Source organism: Triticum urartu, chromosome 2 (assembly GCF_003073215.2).
Source record: "Triticum urartu cultivar G1812 chromosome 2, Tu2.1, whole genome shotgun sequence".
In the NCBI taxonomy this organism is placed as follows: domain Eukaryota; kingdom Viridiplantae; phylum Streptophyta; class Magnoliopsida; order Poales; family Poaceae; genus Triticum; species Triticum urartu.
In genome coordinates this window covers 494493686-494514782 of record NC_053023.1, presented here as the reverse complement: position 1 = coordinate 494514782, position 21097 = coordinate 494493686, and positions in this window count along the sequence as shown.

Sequence of the window (21097 nt, the reverse complement as noted above, 5' to 3'; positions counted from 1 at the left end):
CCTAGGTGGTCTCAACCTACCCTGTCGCTCCGCCACAAAGATCCACTCAGAGGGCCATCGGGACAAACGTCCTTTTAGACCCAATCCGTGAATCACTCGTGGGTACTCTACGAGCCGACCCGACTTTAGTCATCACATGTATCATATAATATGTATAGAAGTATACACCCGTGATCACCTCCCGAGTGATCACGGACCGATAGTATAGCATGGCAGACGGACAAGAATGTAGGGCCACTGATGATAAACTAGCATCCTATACTAAGCATTTAGGATGACAGGTAAGGTATCAATAACTGGAGCAACAATGACAGGATATGCATGAGGATAGGATTAACGGAAAGCAATAACATGCTACACTACTCTAATGCAAGCAGTATAGAGAAGAGTAGGCGATTTCTGGTGATCAAGGGGGGGGGGCTTGCCTGGTTGCTCTGGCAAGAGAGAGGGGTCGTCAACACCGTAGTCGTACTGGGTAGCAGCGGCGTCGGTCTCGTAGTTTATCAAAGAGAAGAGGGGGAAGAAACAATGAATATTAAGCAAACAGATGCATAGCGATGCATGACAAGACAAGTAGCGGTGCTAGGGGTGCCCTAACACGGTATGAGGTGGTACCAGTGAAGGGGGGAAACATCCGGGAAAATATCCCCGGGGTTTCGCGTTTTTAGACAGATGAACCGGAGGGGGAAAGTTGTGTGTTCTCTATGCTAGGGATGCGTGGCGGACGAACGGGCTGCGTATCCGGATTCGTCTCGTCGTTCTGAGCAACTTTCATGTACAAAGTTTTTCCATCCGAGCTACGGTTTATTTTATATTGATTTTAAAAGATTTAAATCATTTTAGGATTATTTAAATTATTTTAATTCAACATTATCCAGAACAGTGTTTGATGACACAAGCATGACATCAGAGTGATGTTAGCAGGTCAACTGGTCGGTTGACTAGTCAAACCAGACAGATGGGTCCAGTAGGACCCACATGTCATTGTCAGGGGCATTAACAGGGGGGTTTAGACTAACTAAATGGGTTAACTAGTGGGTGGGGCCCAGCAGACAGTGACTATTTAGTTAACTAACTTAATTAATGAAATAATTAGCATTTTATTTATTTACAAAAATGTTTTAAATGACGTGGGCCCGCATGTCAGTGGCAGTAGCTGCCACATCAGCGTAGTTGACTTTGATCAACGTGGCCAGTTGGGGCCCTTAGGCCCACAGGCAGTGACCCAGGGGCGGCCCCCGGTGTGCCAGCTCAGCGGAGCCGCCGGAGTAGCTCCGGCAAGCTCGCTCGCAGCGGCTGAACGCCAGCGAGCGTCGGGATTCGCCTATGGGGCACCAAATTGAGCGCCGTCTCTTGCGTTCGAAATAGGAGAGTGCCCCGCATCTATCTACGGCGTCGGAACGCGCGGGGTTGGCCGGAAATGACAGCGGCGAGCAAATCGGCGGACGACCGGAGTTGGGCGTGAGAGGAAACATCGACGTAGCACGCTAGCGAGCGAACTGAGAGGCCAGGCGAGATGTCCGTGAGGCGGCGAATGCAACGGGCGCTGGCCCGTGACCATTTGGTCATCGGAGGCACGCCGACGATGAACGCAGGCGGCGACGACGTTCGGGTGTGCATGGAAACAACGACTCCGGGCACAGAGAGCAGCGACAAGTGGCGCATTTGAATCCTACGTTTACGGCGAGCACGACTGCGAGCTCAGTCGAGCTTGACAGTGTCCGTGGTGATAGCAGCATCAACGACGGCGGATCTCCGTTTTGGCAAACATGGCGCGGCGGCTACGGGCGGCGATAGGCAACGCAGAGAGGACGGGAAGGAAGGCGTGGAGCTCACCGAGTGGTCACGAAAGACCCTTGGTGGTTTAGGAGCAGCAGAGTAGACGGCGCTCATCGGAGACGCGCCGGGGATCCGAGGTAGATGACAAGGCCAGGGCAGCGTTCGCAGGCACCCGGCGTCCTGCGGCTCGTCAGGGAGGCATAGTGGAAGGAGGTGGAGCGAGCGGACACGTCGGAGAGGTGCGTAGGTCGCGGTGGCCGCGAGTTCTACGGCGGCGAGGCCATGGCGGCGCTCGGATGCGGTGGGGAACGAGGGGGAGAGCGAGGTGGATCTGAGGGGAGAGGGAGAGGCAGAGATCTAGGAGGAGAGCGGGGTGAGTGGGAGAGGGGACCGAGTAGGCGGGGGCGTTGGCGATCTTATCCCCTCCTCGACGCCGGTGAGGGGGGGGGGGGTTCGGCGGCGACCGCACCTTGTAGCGACACGCAACCGAGGAACAGGAAGAGGGCGCGATCGGGGAGCTGGGCCGGATGGGCTGGTTGGCTGGCTGCTGGCTAGCCGGGCCTTTCGGCCGAGGGGGAGAGGTTTTTTTCTTTCCTTTTGTTTTGTTTTCTGTTTTGTCCTTCTCTTTTTATTTATTTTCTTTACCATTTTAATTCATTTTAAATATATGTCTTTTATAAAAGCATGGATCCCACACCATAAATTCCTAGGCATTTATTTGCACACACCGAACATTTTTGTTTTTAAAATTTGAAAACTTTTATTATTTAACTTTATTTTAAATTTGAATTTGAATCGGTTTTGAACTAACTCGAGATTAACTATAGTGACAGGGGTGACGTGGCATCGTTAACATGGGATTACTGTAGCTTAATTATCCGGGCGTTACAAGGGTAAATCCAAAACTCGGTTTGACCGATTACTCAAACTCGGTGGGACCGATTTGGGTAATAAGCGAAACACAGAGTTGGCCAAGCAAACTCGATGGGGCCGATTGTATATCTCGGTGGGACCAAAAATATTGCAATAGGTAACAGAGAGTTTGCAAGCTCATCTCGGTGAGACCGAGATCCCATCGGTGAGACCGAACTGATTAGGGTTTCTGGCAGTGGCTATGTCAACTGAACTCGGTGGCGCCGGATAGAAAGAATCGGTGGGACCGAGTTTGATATTTGGTGTGGGACATATTTGGAAGTGAGAAAGTGGTTGAGGGCTTTGGAGCATATCACTAAGCACTTTGAGCAAGCAAGCCATTAAGCAGCACCTCATCCCTTCTTAATAGTATTGGCTTTCCTATGGACTCAATGTGATCTTGGATCACTAAAATAGAAAATGTAGCCAATCCTTTGTCCTTAGCATATTGAAGGGGTTCCACATCCTCTAGTCCATGCCACTCCATTGTTGAACTTGTCAGAAAGATACTAGGTAGACACTTTAGTCCAACAAGAGATATGTTGACATTAATTACCAAAATCACCTAGGGAGCACTTGTGCTTTCAATGATGAAATATGGTGTCTGATGTAATTCAGCATGTGTGCATTAACATACTTGAGGAAATAGCATGTCGAACAACACAACAAAAGTATCAGACCACCATAGGACTTAAGTTTACAACTCAATCCAACAAGAACTTCGGAAGAACGAGAGTTGCAACTTAAAAAAATGCCCATATATAGAGACCCGCTTGAAGACTAACTCAAATTTCTCCCCCTTTGTCATCAAATGACCAAAAGGGATGAAAAATGAGGACTAATGCCCCTGAAGAATATCATCATGAAGTCAATGGAGGAGTGTCAGCGTTGTTGGGGTCGTCCGTTGGAGTAAGGCCTGCCGCAGTGCCGTTCAAATCTTCGGCTTCATCCGTCTCGCGCGATGAATAATATGAACTGGCAACCAAGTGAGGAACTTTGACCTTCTTAAACTTCTTCAAAGGTGGCTGAGACCAGTCAAAGTCCTGTTGGAAGCCCATCTGCTTAAGATCTTCATCACTGTAGAGGTGAGACAATGCAGCTCAAGTGCGGTCAAAAACTTCATGCAAGTAGTAGTGGTTCTTCTTCAGTGTTTTGCGTGATTGTCATGTTCTGAAGAGTTGAACCAAACTGACGCTTGACCCACTTGTGATTGCGATCCACCTCCTGATGAAGACTGGGGAGAAGCTCATGATCAGTCATCACCCTTGGAGAAGTGGCTTGAGGAAATTGCTTTGAAGCATTTGCGGCAGTATCATGGGTGGCAGAGTCATCATTGGTGGAGTAAGATGCAGCTTTGTGAAACTGTCATCCAATGGACGAGTGCCTTCATCAATGACAGCAGCCTTGCCCTTCTCATCAGTTGAGGAAATAGTCCTTTTGAGGAGTTCAATTGGCGGCAAATAGCTGAGATGATTTTGACAATTAGCCTTATAGTTAATTGAAGACCTTGATCTAATGAATCTCATGATCTAGGGAGCGTAAGGCTTCAATTCAGACGGTGACAAAGCTACATAGGCCAAAGTCCTCATGAAGAAATCGTGGTAGTTGATAAGAATACCATGGATGATATTGAACAGCATATTCTTCATGATGCCAACAACCTCTTTGTCATGAAAGTTGTGGCCCTTGACTAGGCTGAGGGTTTTGGTCAATATTCTGTAGATCGTACTTGGCACATAGAGCAATTCCTTGACGAGGAATTTGGTCCTTATAGCTTGGCCTGGCTTCAAAGGCTTCATCAGAACTTGCATCAGATGATTTGAAAGCTCAGGTTCATCATAGATGTGTCTTGCACCTTCAGTGGGAGGACTGACTGGGACGACATGAAGCAATTCAGAGGCCGGAGCTTTATAGTGAGTGTTTTCAGTCATCCAGTCTAGCACCCATGAATTGACATCTTCAACATTTCTAGTAATGTGCAGTGTGAAGAAGAATTGAAGAATGAGTTCTTCATTCCAATCGCAGATGTCGGTGCAGAAATTTAGCAGCCCAGCGTCATGAAGAACACTGAGGACTAGGGTGAAGCACGGTAGAGACTCCATATCCACATGATGAATTTTCTCATGGTCAAAGATCTTGTCCTTATCAAATAGCAATGAGGAATAAGAGTTCATCTGGCTGGCAGTCCAAAAATGCTTGCGTCGAAGACGAGTAGAGTCATATGGATTGTAGTCAGTGAAGAAAATGTGCTCAACAAAGAAGTCATCAGCCTTGAAATTCGGCTTCTTGGCGTGAGGATTCTGTGGCTTGGGCTGAAGATTAGTAGTTGAAGTCTTCACAGCCTCTTGAAGCACAACCTCTGGAGCCACAGGGTGAGGAATTTCAGTGGCATTGTCATTAGTAGCAGCCTTGGCCTCCATTTCTTGAGCAACATTTTCATCAGTGCTAGTGGCTGGAATTTCTTCTGGAACAGAAGGAAGTGAAGCTTGATGTCCATCAGAACCCGTATGAATTTCTTTAGTTTGGACAGGGGACTGAGGAATCTGTTGTAGAGGGGTGGAGAGTGGTTAATTGGGGTGATGACTTTCCCAGTAGTCATCATTCAGAATAGGCGTTGTTGAACCAATGTCCACATCCTCATCTTCTTCATCAATTTCTTATACGCCTGCCTCTTCAGCTGTGAACTAAGGCATGGGCGATGATACCAGCGGGGTTGAAGGGATATCATCCACTTCAATTTCTTCATCCAACTGCTCTGACGTAGCAGCAGAAGGATCTTCTTCATCAGATTCACTAGGAATCACATATTCCTCACCAAAGGGAAAAATCTCCTTTGATGGCATGCTTGATATAGGAACAACATCTATTGGGTGTGAAAATGAGCTCATCAAAGTCTTCACTTTCTTCAGAGCTGAAGACTATGAGGATGTAGATGCTTTCCTTTTCTTCACAGCTGCCCTCTCTGCAGCCTTGGTCTTCTTCGCTTCTGATGCAGAAGGAAGGTTGATACTTGTGTTTGAAGGAGGAGGAGAGGAAATTGGTGCATTTTCTTTAGGCGCAACTGATGCAGTTGCCCTAGCAGGTTCAGTTTCCTCAAGTGCAATAGCAGAAGCTTCAACTGGCCTGGTTTGTTCATCAGGCGCAATAGTGGTGGTTGCCCTGGCAATTTCTTCGGTGGCTGGAATTTCTTCATCAGCCCTGGTGCTCTCATTTTCTTCAGCAACCTGATTTTCATCAGCTGTGCTTGCATCTTCTTCGGTTGGTTGAGCAGATGCTTCAGCCTGAGGAATTTCATGTTGCATTCGGGCTGCAACATTTGAGGTGAATCCCTGCACCATTTTGACGAATCTGACCTTGGCTCCCAGCCAATCTGCACGGTATCCGTCAAATTCATCACTGAGTTTTTTGATCTAAGTTTGCATGGTCACAAGTTCACCAGGAGTCATTTTGACAACATTCTTCTTCAGAAGACACTCCTTCTTGTACTGAGCTTTCTTCACTTGCCTCGCATTTTCAAATTTCCATTTTTCTTCGCCTATGAAGGCTGTCAACATATGATTTTGGCCAGGTGTGAGTTTGAAATCAGGCATAGGAGTGTTGGGGTCCTTGTGCCAGAGATCAATGAAGTCAAGGATCACCTTGGGATCTAGCAGAAGAGGCACATTGCTGCCTTTGGCTCTAGTAGATCGTTGATGTCTGTCTCTGATGATTTCAGCCAATTCTTCATCATCAACTTCGTCTTCGCTGGACGACACTTGGAAGGCGACTTGCTTTTTGTGAGGACTTGGTCTTGTGCCTCGTCCAGCAGTGGCCTTTTTCTTCAGCAAAGTTGCGCTTGTTGAGGAACGAGGAGGAGCTGAAGAACTTGCAGATGCTCCTGAGGTAATAGAGATGCCCGTGGTCCTTTGGCAAGAGGCGAGATGTGCAGGTGCCGAGGACTTTGTACCAGCAGCGGAAGGTTTTGCAACAGTGGGAATTGGAGCTGCTTGAGGAATATGTCATGAGGACTTTGATGAGCTTGGCCATGAGGGCATTGCAGCAGAGGAACTAGGCTTTTGCACAGGCTTCTTGGGCATAGCCTTCTTGGGCTTGCTAGCAGAGGCCTCAGTAGCGGCAGCAACAGAATCTTCATTGAATTTCTTCACTGCTTCTTTGGCCATTTTGGCCAACTTGGCTTGCCGCTTGGCCCATTCATCTGGAAAATCCTCACCACCCTTGATGCTAGTGGGATCAGCTACTTGTCCTGGTGCCAATGGAGGTCTTGGGCAAGGAGGGTGTAAAGCGAATTTCTTCATGTACTTTGGAGTTACATATCTGTACTCCCTCCATTCCCGTGCCCATCTCCTCTCTATCCTCTGTATGCGCATCTTGCGCTGATTCTTGTTCTCCTTGCCATGTTTGGCTTCATCAAGAGTGCAATATTCCTCATAGATCTCATCAGGGATCTCAAAAGCAGTATTCACTTCTGGTTTCTTGCCTCCCTTCTGAGGTCTCTTGCCATCAGCCATTTTCTTCAGCTGAGGATTTTGAACAACAGAATTCTCTCACGAGATATGCAATTTGTCTTCGAGGAACACTGCAAATGAGTTAAGTTGATGAGAACCTAGTGATTTAGCAGCGGACATGTGTACCTATGAACAGAGTACAGGTGCGAAGAATTTGGAGAGGTCACATGCGTTCTCAGAAGTTAAAAAAACAAGTTTGAGGAATTTGACTAGGAGTGTCTTCAGGAATTTCACTAAGCGGTCTTTGACTTAGGTTCCAGAGTTGTATAGATTGAAAAATCCACACAATTGAGGAATCTTGAAGAAAAACATTGCTTAGAGAAATAGATCAAGAACAGATGCATGTGAGGTGTTTTAAGAATGTGGAAGTTGAAGAATAAACACCTTTTGAAGATTTTGTGGAAATCATCAGAATCAACAAGGGCAGTAAAAATAGATTTTATTTACCCTTGACGAAGAACACGATGAACTAGGAGTTGAAGATGGGAAGTTCGTCCGTTCAGATCTTCCACGCCCTAACTTGGCAGTGGAAGAAAGCTACGGCGGCGGCGGAGTGAAGATTTCCGCGGCCGGCGCGAGTACAGCGGCGACGTGGTAGAGGCTGTGAAGCTCTTCCTCACCGGTGAAAATGGAGAGTTGCGGCGGTGCTAGGTCAGAGAGCTCGAGCGAGGGGAGTGAGGTCGAGCGGGGTAAATGCGGTCTGAGGAGGGTGAGGAGTATTTATAGACGAGGTGAAAAACCGCTCGTCCGAGGAAAATGGACGAACGTGCCCCGACTCTTCTCATCCTAGCGACATGTGTCAGCCACATACTGAGAAGTGGAGATCGTGTTAGATCATGGGTGAGTATTTTAATCTTATCGTGGGATGCGGAACAGTTTGAGCGTTAAACACCGAAAATTCAGATAAGAATATTTTAAAGTTTCGTTCGCAAATTCTTCAGCTGATAAGGACATAGTGAAGATTTTGAACAGGTTTCAAATAGAATGCACATGAAGAATTTGTGAACAAACTGGGTTGAGTAAGCATAGAGGGGGGAGGGTCCGATCACATTCACTTAGCAGAAAAGTAAACTTGAAGAATTAGCAATAAGTGAATGTTGTAGAGGATTGAAAACTCAAATATATATATATATAGTCAATGAAGAACACAGTCGGAAAGAGTGAAGACTTTGCAAAGTTGAAGAATTTGAACAACTGAGGAATTTTAGAAATGAAGAAAAACTCAAATTGAAGATTTTCAACTTTTGTTCGTGGCGTGACCCACCGTATAAGAATGATGATTTCAGACGCCGCGTACAATTGTCATAGGGCTATGAGAATCAAATTCTTCGTTAATTTCTACACACTTAGGTTAGTCTTCATTGATTGAAGAAAAACGTTACTTCGTGTGTTGCACATCTAAGTCATCAATTTTGCATAAGTGTTAGGATGTGTGTCCTTTTCAAAGAACATTCGAAGATACTAAAATATTTAGCTCACACTGCAACTTGCTAAATCTCTTCTCATCCAAGGGCTTTGTGAAGATATCAGCTAGCTGTTCTTCAGTCTTCACGTGTTCAATAGAGATTTCGCCCTTCAACACATGATCACGAAGAAAATGATGACAAATCTGGATGTGCTTTGTCTTCGAGTGCTGAACTGGGTTATGAGCAATCTTGATGGCGCGCTCATTGTCACAGAAGAGGGGCACATTCTTCACATTGATGCCTTAGTCCTTGAGGGTTTGTTTCATCCATAGCAATTGAGCACAGCATGAACCAGCAGCAATGTACTTAGCTTCATCAGTAGAGAGTGATATGCAGTTCTGCTTCTTCGAGGACCAACATACTAAGGATCGTCCGAGGAAATGGCATGTGCCTGATGTTGACTTGCGGTCACGATCACCAGCATAGTCAAAGTCAGAATATCCAATGAGATCAAAAGCCAAGCCCTTGGGATACCATAATGCAAGTGTTGGTGTGTGAGCTAGATATCGAAGAGTATGCTTCACAGCCTTATGGTGTGATTCCTTCGGTGTAGCTTGAAAACGGGCACACATGCAAACACTAAGCATAATATCTGGTCTAGATGCACATAGATACAATAATGAGCCAATCATGGAGTAGTATACCTTTTGATCGAAGTCTATACTATTTTCATCAGTGCATAGATGACGTTTGTGGGCATAGGGATTTTGACTCCTTTGCAATCTTGCATACCGAATTTCCTCAATACATCCTTGAGGTATTTCTCTTGAGATATGAAGATGTCGTTGCACTGTTGATGAATCTGAAGACCTAAGAAGAATTCCAGTTCTCCCATCATAGACATTTGATATTCCCCACTCATCACATAGGCAAATTTGTCACTGTAACGTTGGTTAGTACAGCAAAAGATAATATCATCAGCATATATTTGGCACATGAATAATTCATCATCATAGGTTTTGGTGAAAAGAGTTGGGTTAAGTGAACCGGGTTTGAAGCCTTTCTTCATGAGGAATTCCTTCAAAGTATCATACCACGCCCGAGGGCCTGCTTGAGGCCATAGAGGGCCTTGTTGAGTGTGAAGACTAGGTCAGGATGTTGGATCTTCAAAACATGGGGGTTGAGCAACATATACTTCTTCCTCAAGCTTACCATTGAGGAACTGATACGTCTCCAATGTATCTACTTTTTCTCACACTTCTCCTCTTATTTTGGACTCTAATTTGCATGATTTGAATGAAACTAACCCCGGACTCATGCTGTTTTCAGCAGAATTACAATGGTGTTGTTTTTGTGCAGAAATAAAAGTTCTCGGAATGGAACGACACTTCACGAGGATTTTTTATATAATAAATGAGAATTTCTGGAGCCAAGACCTACCGGAGAGGGGCGCCTGGGTGGGAACAACCCACCAGGGCGCGCGCCCCTCTCCTGGCGCGCCCAGGTGGGTTGTACCCACCTGGTGGCCCCGCAGACCTCAACCCTGATGATGTCTAGTACACAACCTTCTTCTTGTAGACGTTCTTGGGCCTCCAAGTGTAGAGGTTTTTAGGACAGTAGCAAATTTCCCTCAAGTGGATGACCTAATGTTTATCAATCGGTGGGAGGCGTAGGATGAAGATGGTCTCTCTCAAACAACCCTGCAACCAAATAACAAAGAGTCTCTTGTGTCCCCAACACACCCAATACAATGGTAAATTGTATAGGTGCACTAGTTTGGCGAAGAGATGGTGATACAAGTGCAATATGGATGGTAGATATAGGTTTTTATAATCTGAAATTATGAAAACAATAAGGTAACTAATGATAAAGGTGAGCGAAAATGGTATTGCAATGCTTTGAAACAAGGCCTAGGGTTCATACTTTCACTAGTGCAAGTTCTCTCAACAATAATAATATAATTGGATCATATAACTATCCCTCAACATGTAAAAAAGAGTCACTCTAAAGTCACTAATAGCGGAGAATAAACGAAGAGATTATTGTAGGGTACGAAACCACCTCAAAGTTATTCTTTCCGATCAATCCATTGGGCTATTCCTATAAGTGTCACAAACAGCCCTAGAGTTCATAGTAAAATAACACCTTAATACACAAATCAACCAAAACCCTAATGTCACCTAGATATTCCAATGTCACCTCAAGTATCCGCGGGTATGATTATACGATATGCATCACACAATCTCAGATTCATCTATTCCACCAACACAAAGAACTTCAAAGAGTGCCCCAAAGTTTCTACCGAAGAGTCAAGACGAAAACGTGTGCCAACCCCTATGCATAAGTTCACAAGGTCACAGAACTCGCAAGTTGATCACCAAAACATACATCAGGTGGATCACGTGAATATCCCATTGTCACCACATATAAGCACATGCAAGACATACATCAAGTGTTCTCAAATCCTTAAAGACTCAATCCGATAAGATAACTTCAAAGGGAAAACTCAATTCATCACAAGGAGATAGAGGGGGAGAATCATCATAAGATCCAACTATAATAGCAAAGCTCACGGTACATCAAGATCATGACATATCAAGAACACAAGAGAGAGAGAGAGAGAGATCAAACACATAGCCTCCAGAAGCTTTAGTATTTCTTTTCTTACCACTTCTTTCATCTTAGGATTTAACCGTCATTGCTGATCAACAACTGGTTTAGCATCCTTCTCCAATTTTATTTTGTGCTGGCATAAAGTGGGACTAATGCCCTTAAGATCATCAAGAGTATATCCAATAGCAGCACGGTGCTTCTTCAGAGTTTTCAATAATTTCTTTTCGTCATGCTCTGAAAGGTTAGCACTAATAATAACAAGATATATCTATTTCTCATCAAGATAAGCATATTTGAGAGTATCAGGTAAAGGTTTAAGCTCAAACACGGGATCACCCTTGGGTGGAGGAGAATCCCCTAGAATTTCAACGCGCAAGTTGTGTTTCCAAATAGGTCCCTATTTAAAGAATACTTCATCTATTTCCCTTCTTTCATTCATGAACATATCATTTTCATGGTCTACCAAATATTGTTCTAAAGGATCAGTAGGAGGCACGACAATAGAAGCAAGACCAATAATTTCATCTTTACTAGGCAATTCTTTATCATGGGGTTGTCTACGAAACTTAGCAAAATTAAACTCATGAGACATATCCCCCAAACCAACAGAAACAATATCTTTATGGTATTCAAGAAGGGTCTACCAAATATAATGGGACAAAAGTCATCTTGTGGGGAACCAAGAATAAGAAAATCAGCAGGATATTTAACTTTCCCACACAAGACTTCAACATCTCTAACAATCCCAACTGGTGAAATATTATCTCTATTGGCAAGCTTAATTGTAACATCTATCTCTTCTATCTCAGCAGGTGCAATATCATGCATAATTTCTTTGTATAAGGAATGAGGTATTGCACTTGCACTAGCACCCATATCACATAAACCATGATAGGAATGATCTCCTATTCTAACAGAAATAACAGGCATGCCTACAACAGGTCTAAGTTTATTTTTTAGTATTGGGTCTAGCAATTCTAGTAGATTCATTGCAAAAGTAAATAGCATGCCCATCAACATTATCGGCCAAGAGACCCTTAAGCATAGAAACACTAGGTTCAACTTTAATTTGCTCAGGGGGTTTGGGTGTCTTAATATTGCTTTTGTTAACCACAGTTGAAGCTTTAGCATGATCCTTTATTCTAGCAGGGAAAGGTGGTTTCTCAATATAAGCAGTAGGAACAACAGGATCATTGTAAGTGATAGTCTTTTCTTCAACTTTAATAGGTGCAACTACTTTTACTTCAATGGGAGGATTATATTTAAACCACTTCTCCTTAGGGAGATCAACATGAGTAGCAAAGGATTCACAGAAAGAAGCTACTATCTCAGAGTCAAGTCCATATTTAGCGCTAAATTCACGAAATGCATTGGTATCCATAAAAGATTTAACACAATCAAACTTAGGTGTTATACCTGACTCCTTACCTTCGTAGAGGTCCTAATCTTCAGATTTGCGTTTAATTGTTTCCAATAAATCCCATTTGAATTCAATAGTCTTCATCATAAAAGATCCAGTACAAGAAGTGTCGAGCATGGAGCGATTACTGGGAGAAAGCCGAGCATAAATTTTTTGAATAATCATTTCTTTTGAGAGCTCATGATTGGGACATGAATATAACATTGACTTAAGCCTCCCCCAAGCTTGAGCGATGCTTTCTCCTTCGCGAGGCCAAAAATTATATATATAATTACGATCACGATGAACAAGATGCATAGGATAAAACTTCTGATGAAATTCCAATTTCAATCGTTGGTAGTTCCATGATCCAATATCATCACATAGCCTAAACCATGTGAATGTATCACCCTTCAAAGATAAAGGGAAGACCTTGTTCTTGATAACATCCTCGGGCATACCTACAAGCTTAAATAATCCACAAACTCCATCCACATAGATTAGGTGCAAATCCGGATGTGATGTTCCGTCACCTTTGAAATGATTAGCTAGCAATTTCTCTATCATACCCGAAGGAATTTCAATGTAAACATTTTCAGTAGGTTTAGTAGGTTGAGGAGCAACTCTTTGCTCTACTGGTCAGGGTGAAGATACCCCGAACAAGCCCCTCAAAGGATTATGTTCCATAGTAACAAGTGACAGTAAATTTTAGCACACGATATAAATTTTTCTTTACCAAATTCCACCTACCAAAGGCGCTTCACTCCCTGGCAACGGCGCCAGAAAAGAGTCTTGATGACCCAAAAGTGTAGGGGATCTATTTTAGCCTTTTCAATAAGTAAGAGTGTCGAACCCAACGAGGAGCAGAAGGAAATGATAAGCGGTTTCCAGCAAGGTATTCTCTGCAAGCACTGAAATTATCAGTAACAAATAGTTGTGTGATAAGATAAATTATAACGAGCAACAAGTAATGAAAGTAAATAGGGTGCAGCAAGATGGCCCAATCCTTTTTGTAGCAAAGGACAAGACTCGGCAAACTCTTATATGAAGGAAAGCGCTCCCTGGGACACATGGGAATTATCGTCAAGCTAGTTTTCATCACGCTCATATGATTCGCGTTCGGTACTTTGATAATTTGATATGTGGGTGGACCGGTGCTTGGGTACTGTCCTTACTTGGACAAGCATCCCACTTATGATTAACCCCTATTGCAAGCATCTTCAACTACAATAGAAGTATTAAGGTAAACCTAACCATAGCATGAAACATATGGATCCAAATCAGCCCCTTACGAAGCAACGCATAAATTAGGGTTTAAGCTTGTGTCACTCTAGCAACCCATCATCTACTTATTACTTCCCAATGCCCTCCTCTAGGCCCAAACAATGGTGAAGTGTCATGTAGTCGACGTTCACATGACACCACTAGAGGAAAGACAACATACATCTCATCAAAATATCGAATGAATACCAAATTCACATGACTACTTATAGCAAGACTTCTCCCATGTCCTCAGGAACAAACGTAACTACTCACAAAGCATATTCATGTTCATAATCAGAGGGGTATTAATATGCATAATGGATCTGAACATATGATCTTCCACCAAGTAAACCAACTAGCATCAACTACAAGGAGTAATCAACACTACTAGCAACCCACAGGTACCAATCTGAGGTTCGGATACAAAGATTGGATACAAGAGATGAACTAGGGTTTGAGATGAGATGGTGCTGGTGAAGATGTTGATGGAGATTGACCCCCTCCCGATGAGAGGATCATTGATGATGACGATTTCCCCCTCCCGGAGGGAAGTTTCCCTGGCAGAACAGCTTTGCCGGGGCCCTAGATTGGTTCCGCCAAGGTTCCGCCTCGTGGCGGCGGAGTTTCATCTCGTGAGCTTGCTTATGATTTTTTCCTCAACGAAAGACTCCATATAGCCAAAGATGGGCATAAGAGGGCCACCAGGGGGCCCGCGAGGCAGGGGGCACGCTTAGGGGCGTAGGGCGCGCCCCCACCCTCGTGGATGGTGGGTGGCCCCCCTCTGGTACTTTCTTCACTCAGTATTTTTTATATATTTTGAAAATAACTCCCGTGGAGTTTCAGGGCTTTTGGAGATGTGCAGAATAGTTCTCTAATATTTGCTCCTTTTCCAGCCCAGAATTCCAGCTGCCGGCATTCCCCCTCTTCATGTAAACCTTGTAAAATAAGAGAGAATAGGCATAAGTATTGTGACATAATGTGTAATAACAGCCCATAATGCGATAATTATCAATATAAAAACATGATGCAAAATGGACGTATCAACTCCCCCAAGCTTAGACCTCACTTGTCCTCAAGCGAAAGCCGAAATCAAAAAATATGTCCACATGTTTAGAGATAGAGGTGTCGATAAAATAAAATACAGACATGAAGGCAGCATGATCATTCTTAGAACAGTAATATATATATATATATTGGCATATGATCTCTTATGCTAAAGTAACAATTCAATCACAATTTCAAGTATGAATCATAAACTTCGTTGGAAACTAACAAACTATAATCTCGGTCATTGAAGCAATTAAAATTTATCATAACATCGTAAAGAGTCAATAAGAGCTTTTCAGCAAGTCCACATACTCAACTATCATTTAGTCTTCCACAATTGCTAACACTCACGCGATATGTATGGTTATGAAGTTTTAGCCGGACACAGAGAAAGATAGGGGCTTATAGTTTGCCTCCCAACTTTTTACCTCAAGGGTAATGTCAACAGTAATAGTTCATGAAAACTCACATCCAATTAGCTATATGTATCTGGATCTTTCCAACACATTGTGCTTGCCAAAGGATAGAATGTAAAAAGGAAAGGTGAAGATCACCATGACTCTTATATAAGGTAGAAGATAAAAGTAAAAGATAGGCCCTTCGCAGAGGGAAGCAGAGGTTTTCATGCACTTTTATGGTTGGATGCACAAAATCTTAATGCAAAAGAACGTCACTTTATATTGCCACTTGCGATATGGACCTTTATTATGCAGTCCGTCGCTTTTATTTCTTCCACATCACAAGATCGTATAAAGCTTATTTTCTCCACATTAATAGATCATACATATTTAGAGAGCAATTTTTATTGCGTGCACCAATGACAACTTACTTGAAGGATCTTACTCAATCCATAGGTAGGTATGGTGGACTCTCATGGCAAAACGGGTTTAGGGATATTTGGAAGCACAAGTAGTATCTCTACTTGGCGCAAAGAAATTGGCTAGCATGAGAGGGAAAGGAAAGCTCAACATGTTGGACGATCCATGGCAATATAATTTATCTCAGATGTAAGAAAACATAACCCATTACGTTGTCTTCCTTGTCCAACGTCAACTCTTTAGCTTGTCATATTTTAATGAGTGCTCACAATCATAAAAGATGTCCAAGATAGTATATTTATATGTGAAAACCTCTCTTTCTTTATTACTTCCTATTAATTGCAACGATGACCAAGACTATGTTTGTCAACTTTCAACAACTTTTATTCATCATACTTTTATATGTGAAGTCATTACTCTCCATAAGATCCTTATTATCTCTTTATTTCTTTTTTATTGTTATTTTATTCCCTCAAGATCATAGCAAAATAATCAAGCCCTTGACTCAACACTAATCTTTATTATATAAAGCTCACAGACTCGATTACATAGAAGTATCATAGAGCAAAACTCAAAACTAGATCATACTAAAACTTTATTCTACTAGATCAAGATATTACCAAAAGGATCGAACTAAGAAAAATGGTAAAGATAAAAGTGATGGTGATACGATACCGGGGCACTCCCCCAAGCTTGGCAGTTGCCAAGGGGAGTGCCCATACCCATGTGTTTATGTCTCCCTCTTCGTGGGTGGTGATGTGATATTCTTGGCGATGATGCCCCTCAAGATACGATTCTCTTCTTCGAGCTTATTGACTTGCTGTTTGAGGCCCATTATTTCTTTTTGGAGCTTGCCCATGACGGCTAAAGCTCCTTTCACCCATGGATGTTGCATAGCTGTGGGAGAACAAGTAACACTCTTTTTCATATTTTCATAAGAAACAAATCTGACATTGGAAGGGATGACCGAGTTTGGAATGGCTGAGCTCTGTAGTTCCCCCATCGTGAATCCAGATTGGAAACAAGAAGTAACTTCTTGATCCTCTTCCATGACATCTATCATTTTCAAGTCGGGCTCCATCTCTTCTTCCGTTGATGGCCCAAAGTGGTCAGCATCACTATTTGCTCTTGGTCCCGGTGTCGGATGAGACACCCGACTCTCCCCGATTGACTCTTGAGAAGACATCTTGCTCCGAATCTGCAGCAGAAACAACTCGAAACAAGAATAGGAGATATTTGTGTGATACAGTGGTCAAAACCTTCGAGAGATTATATAATGAATTTTTACCGACTAAAAGAAGTATCATGCAAGAAAACGGAGTCCGGAGGGCACACGAGGTGACCACGAGGCAGGGGGGCGCGCCCAGGGGGTAGGGCGCGCCCTCCACCCTCGTGGAAGCCTCGTGTCCTTTCCGGACTGCCTCTTATTTTCCTATTTTCTTAAATATTCCAAAACGGAGAAAAATTGCCATTAGAACTGTTTTGGAGTTGGTTTACTTACCGTACCACATACCTATTCCTTTTCGAAGTCTGAAACGTTCCGGAAAGTGTCCCTTATGTATTCCTCTGGGGTTACGATTTCAATAACATTAGTTTCATCATTTATGGGATTACCTAAGATATAATGTTTGATTCTTTGTCCGTTCACCACTCTCGGATTTGTGCCTTCGAAGTTGTTGATTTTTATGGCACCGAAACGATAGACCTCCTCGATGACGTAAGGACCTTCCCATTTAGAGAGGAGTTTGCCTGCAAAAAATCTCAAACGAGAGTTGTATAGAAATACATATATAATCACCTACATTGAACTCAAGTTTTTTGTATCCTTTTATCATGCCATCTTTTAACTTTTTCTTTAAACAGCTTGGCATTTTCATAGGCCTGGGTTCTCCATTCATCAAGTGAGCTAATGTCAAAAAGCCTCTTCTCACCGGCAAGTTTGAAATCATAATTGAGCTCTTTAATGGCCCAATATGCCTTGTGTTCTAGTTCAAGAAGTAAGTAGCATGCTTTACCATAAACCATTTTATACGGAGACATACCCATAGGTTTTTTGTATGCAGTTCTATAAACCCATAATGCATCATCAAGTTTCTTGGAACAATTCTTTCTAGAACTATTAACAGTCTTTTGCAAAATTAATTTAAGCTCTCTATTACTTAATTCTACTTGGCCACTAGACTGTGGGTGATAAGGAGATGCAATTCTATGATTAATATCATACTTAACAAACATTTTACGAAAGGCACCATGAATAAAATGTGAGCCACCATCAGTCATTAAGTATCTAGGGACTCCAAACCTCGGAAAAATAACTTCTTTAAGCATCTTAAAAGAGGTGTTATGATCAGCACTACTAGTTGGAATAGATTCTACCCACTTAGTAACGTAATCGACGGCAACTAAAATATGTGTGTATCCATTAGAGGAAGGAAACGGTCCCATATAGTCAAAGCCCCAAACATCAAATGGTTCAATAACAAATGAATAATTCATAGGCATTTCCCGACGTCTACTAATATTACTAATTCTTTGACATTCATCACAGGACAAAACAAACTTACGGGCATCCTTGAAGAGAGTAGGCCAATAAAAACCGGATTGCAATACCATGTGTGCAGTTCTATCTCCAGCATGGCGTCCTCCATAAGCCTCGGAGTGACACTTACGTAGGATATGTTCCTGTTCATGCTCAGGTACACAATGTCTAATAACACTATCTACTCCTTCTTTGTAAAGATGTGGGTCATCCCAGAAATAATGTCTTAAATCATAGAAGAACTTTTTCTTTTGCTGGTATGTGAAACTAGGTGGTATAAATTTAGCAACAATGTACTTAGCATAATCAGCATACCATGGAGCAGTATGAGAAGCATTTATGACAGCTAATTGTTCATCAGGAAAGCTATCATCAATAGGTAGTGGGTCATCGAGAATATTCTCTAACCTAGACAAGTTGTCTGCAACGAGGTTCTCAGCTCCCTTTCTATCAATAATATGCAAATCAAATTCTTGTAGCAAGAGGACCTATCTAATGAGTCTAGGTTTAGCATCTTTCTTTTCCATAAGATATTTAATAGCAGCATGATTAGTGTGAACAGTTACTTTAGAATCAACAATATAAGGTCTGAAGTTATCACAAGCAAATACAATTGCTAAAAATTCTTTTTCAGTAGTGGCATAATTTCTCTAGGCACTGTCTAGAGTTTTACTAGCATATTGAATAACATTTAGTTTCTTATCAACCCTTTGTCCTAGAACAACACCTACATCATAATCACTAGCATCACACATGATTTCAAATGGTAAATTCCAATCAGGAGGTTGAACAATAGGTGCATAAATCAAAGCTTTCTTAAGTATTTCAAGTGCTTCTACACAGTCATCATCAAAAACAAAAGGAACATCTTTTTGCAAGAGGTTAGTCAGAGGCCTAGAAATTTTAGAGAAGTCCTTAATGAACCTCCTATAAAAACCGGCATGACCAAGGAAACTTCTTATACCTTTAATGTCCTTAGGGCAAGGCATCTTTTCAATAGCATCAACTTTAGCTTTATCAACCTCAATACCTGTTTCAGAAATTTTATGCCCCAAGACAATACTTCCATTAACCATAAAGTGGCACTTCGCCCAATTCAAAACAAGATTGGTTTGTTCACATCTCTGCAAAACTCGATCAAGATTGCTTAAGCAATCATCAAAAGAAGTCCCATAAATAGAGAAATCATCTATGAATACCTCAACAATCTTTTCACAAAAGTCAGAGAATATAGCAGTCATACATCTTTGAAAGGTAGTAGGTGCATTACATAAACCAAAAGGCATACGTCGATAAGCAAAGGTACCGAAAGGACAAGTAAAAGTTGTCTTTTCTTGATCCTATTTTGACACAGGTATTTGAGAGAAACCAGAATAACCATCTAGGAAGCAAAAATGTGTATGTTTGGAAAATATTTCTAGCATTTGATCAATAAAAGGTAACGGGTAATGATCCTTTTTAGTAGCTTTATTTAATTTGCGGAAATCAATTACCATTTTATAACATGTAACAATTCTTTGTGGGATCAATTCATCTTTATCATTAGGAACAACAGTAATACCTCCCTTCTTAGGGACACAATGGACAGGACTTACCCACTGACTATCAGCAACCAGATAAATTATACCTGCCTCCAGAAGCTTTAGTATTTCTTTTCTTACCACTTCTTTCATCTTAGGATTTAACCATCGTTGGTGATCAAAAATTGGTTTAGCATCCTTCTCCAATTTTATTTTGTGCTGGCATAAAGTGGGACTAATGTCCTTAAGATCATCAAGAGTATATCCAATAGCAGCACAATGCTTCTTTAGAGTTTTCAATAATTTCTTTTCCTCATGCTCTGAAAGGTTAGCACTAATAATAATAGGATATATCTCTTTCTCATCAAGATAAGCATATTTGAGAGTATCAGGTAAAGGTTTAAGCTCAAACATGGGATCACCCTTGGGTGGAGAAGGATCCCCTAGAATTTCAACATGCAAGTTGTGTTTCAAAATAGGTCCCTGTTTAAAGAATACTTCGTCTATTTCCCTTCTTTCATTCATGAACATATCATTTTCATGGTCTAGCAAATATTGTTCTAAAGGATCAGTAGGAGGCACGGCAATAGAAGCAAGACCAATAATTTCATCTTTACTAGGCAATTCTTTATCATGGGGTTGTCTACGAAACTTAGCAAAATTAAACTCATGAGACATATCCCCCAAACCAACAGAAACAATATCTTTATTGCAGTCTATCTTAGCATTAACAATATTCAAGAAGCGTCTACCAAATATAATGGGACAAAAGTCACCTTGTGGGGAACCAAGAACAAGAAAATCAGCGGGATATTTAACTTTCGCACACAAGACTTCAACATCTCTAACAATCCCAACTGGTGAAATAGTATCTCTATTGGCAAGGTTAATTGTAACATCTATCTCTTCTATCTCAGCAGGTGCAATATCATGCATAATTTCTTTGTATAAGGAATGAGGTATTGCACTTGCACTAGCACCCATATCACATAAACCATGATAGCAATGATCTCCTATTCTAACAGAAATAACAGGCATCCCTACAATAGGTCTATGTTTATTTTTAGTATCGGGTCTAGCAATTCTAGCAGATTCATTGCAGAAGTAAATAACATGCCCATCAATATTTGTCGGAGTAATGGGCCACGGGTAGGCTAACCCAGGCCCAGAACCTTTCAAGACATCGGGGCAGGCTGCGCCCCACAAGACCCCAGGACGAAGAGCCGCCTTCTGAGAATCGGCGGCGAGGCAGCCGACTGCCCACTCGCGGCCGAGTCCGGGGACGACTTCAGGATG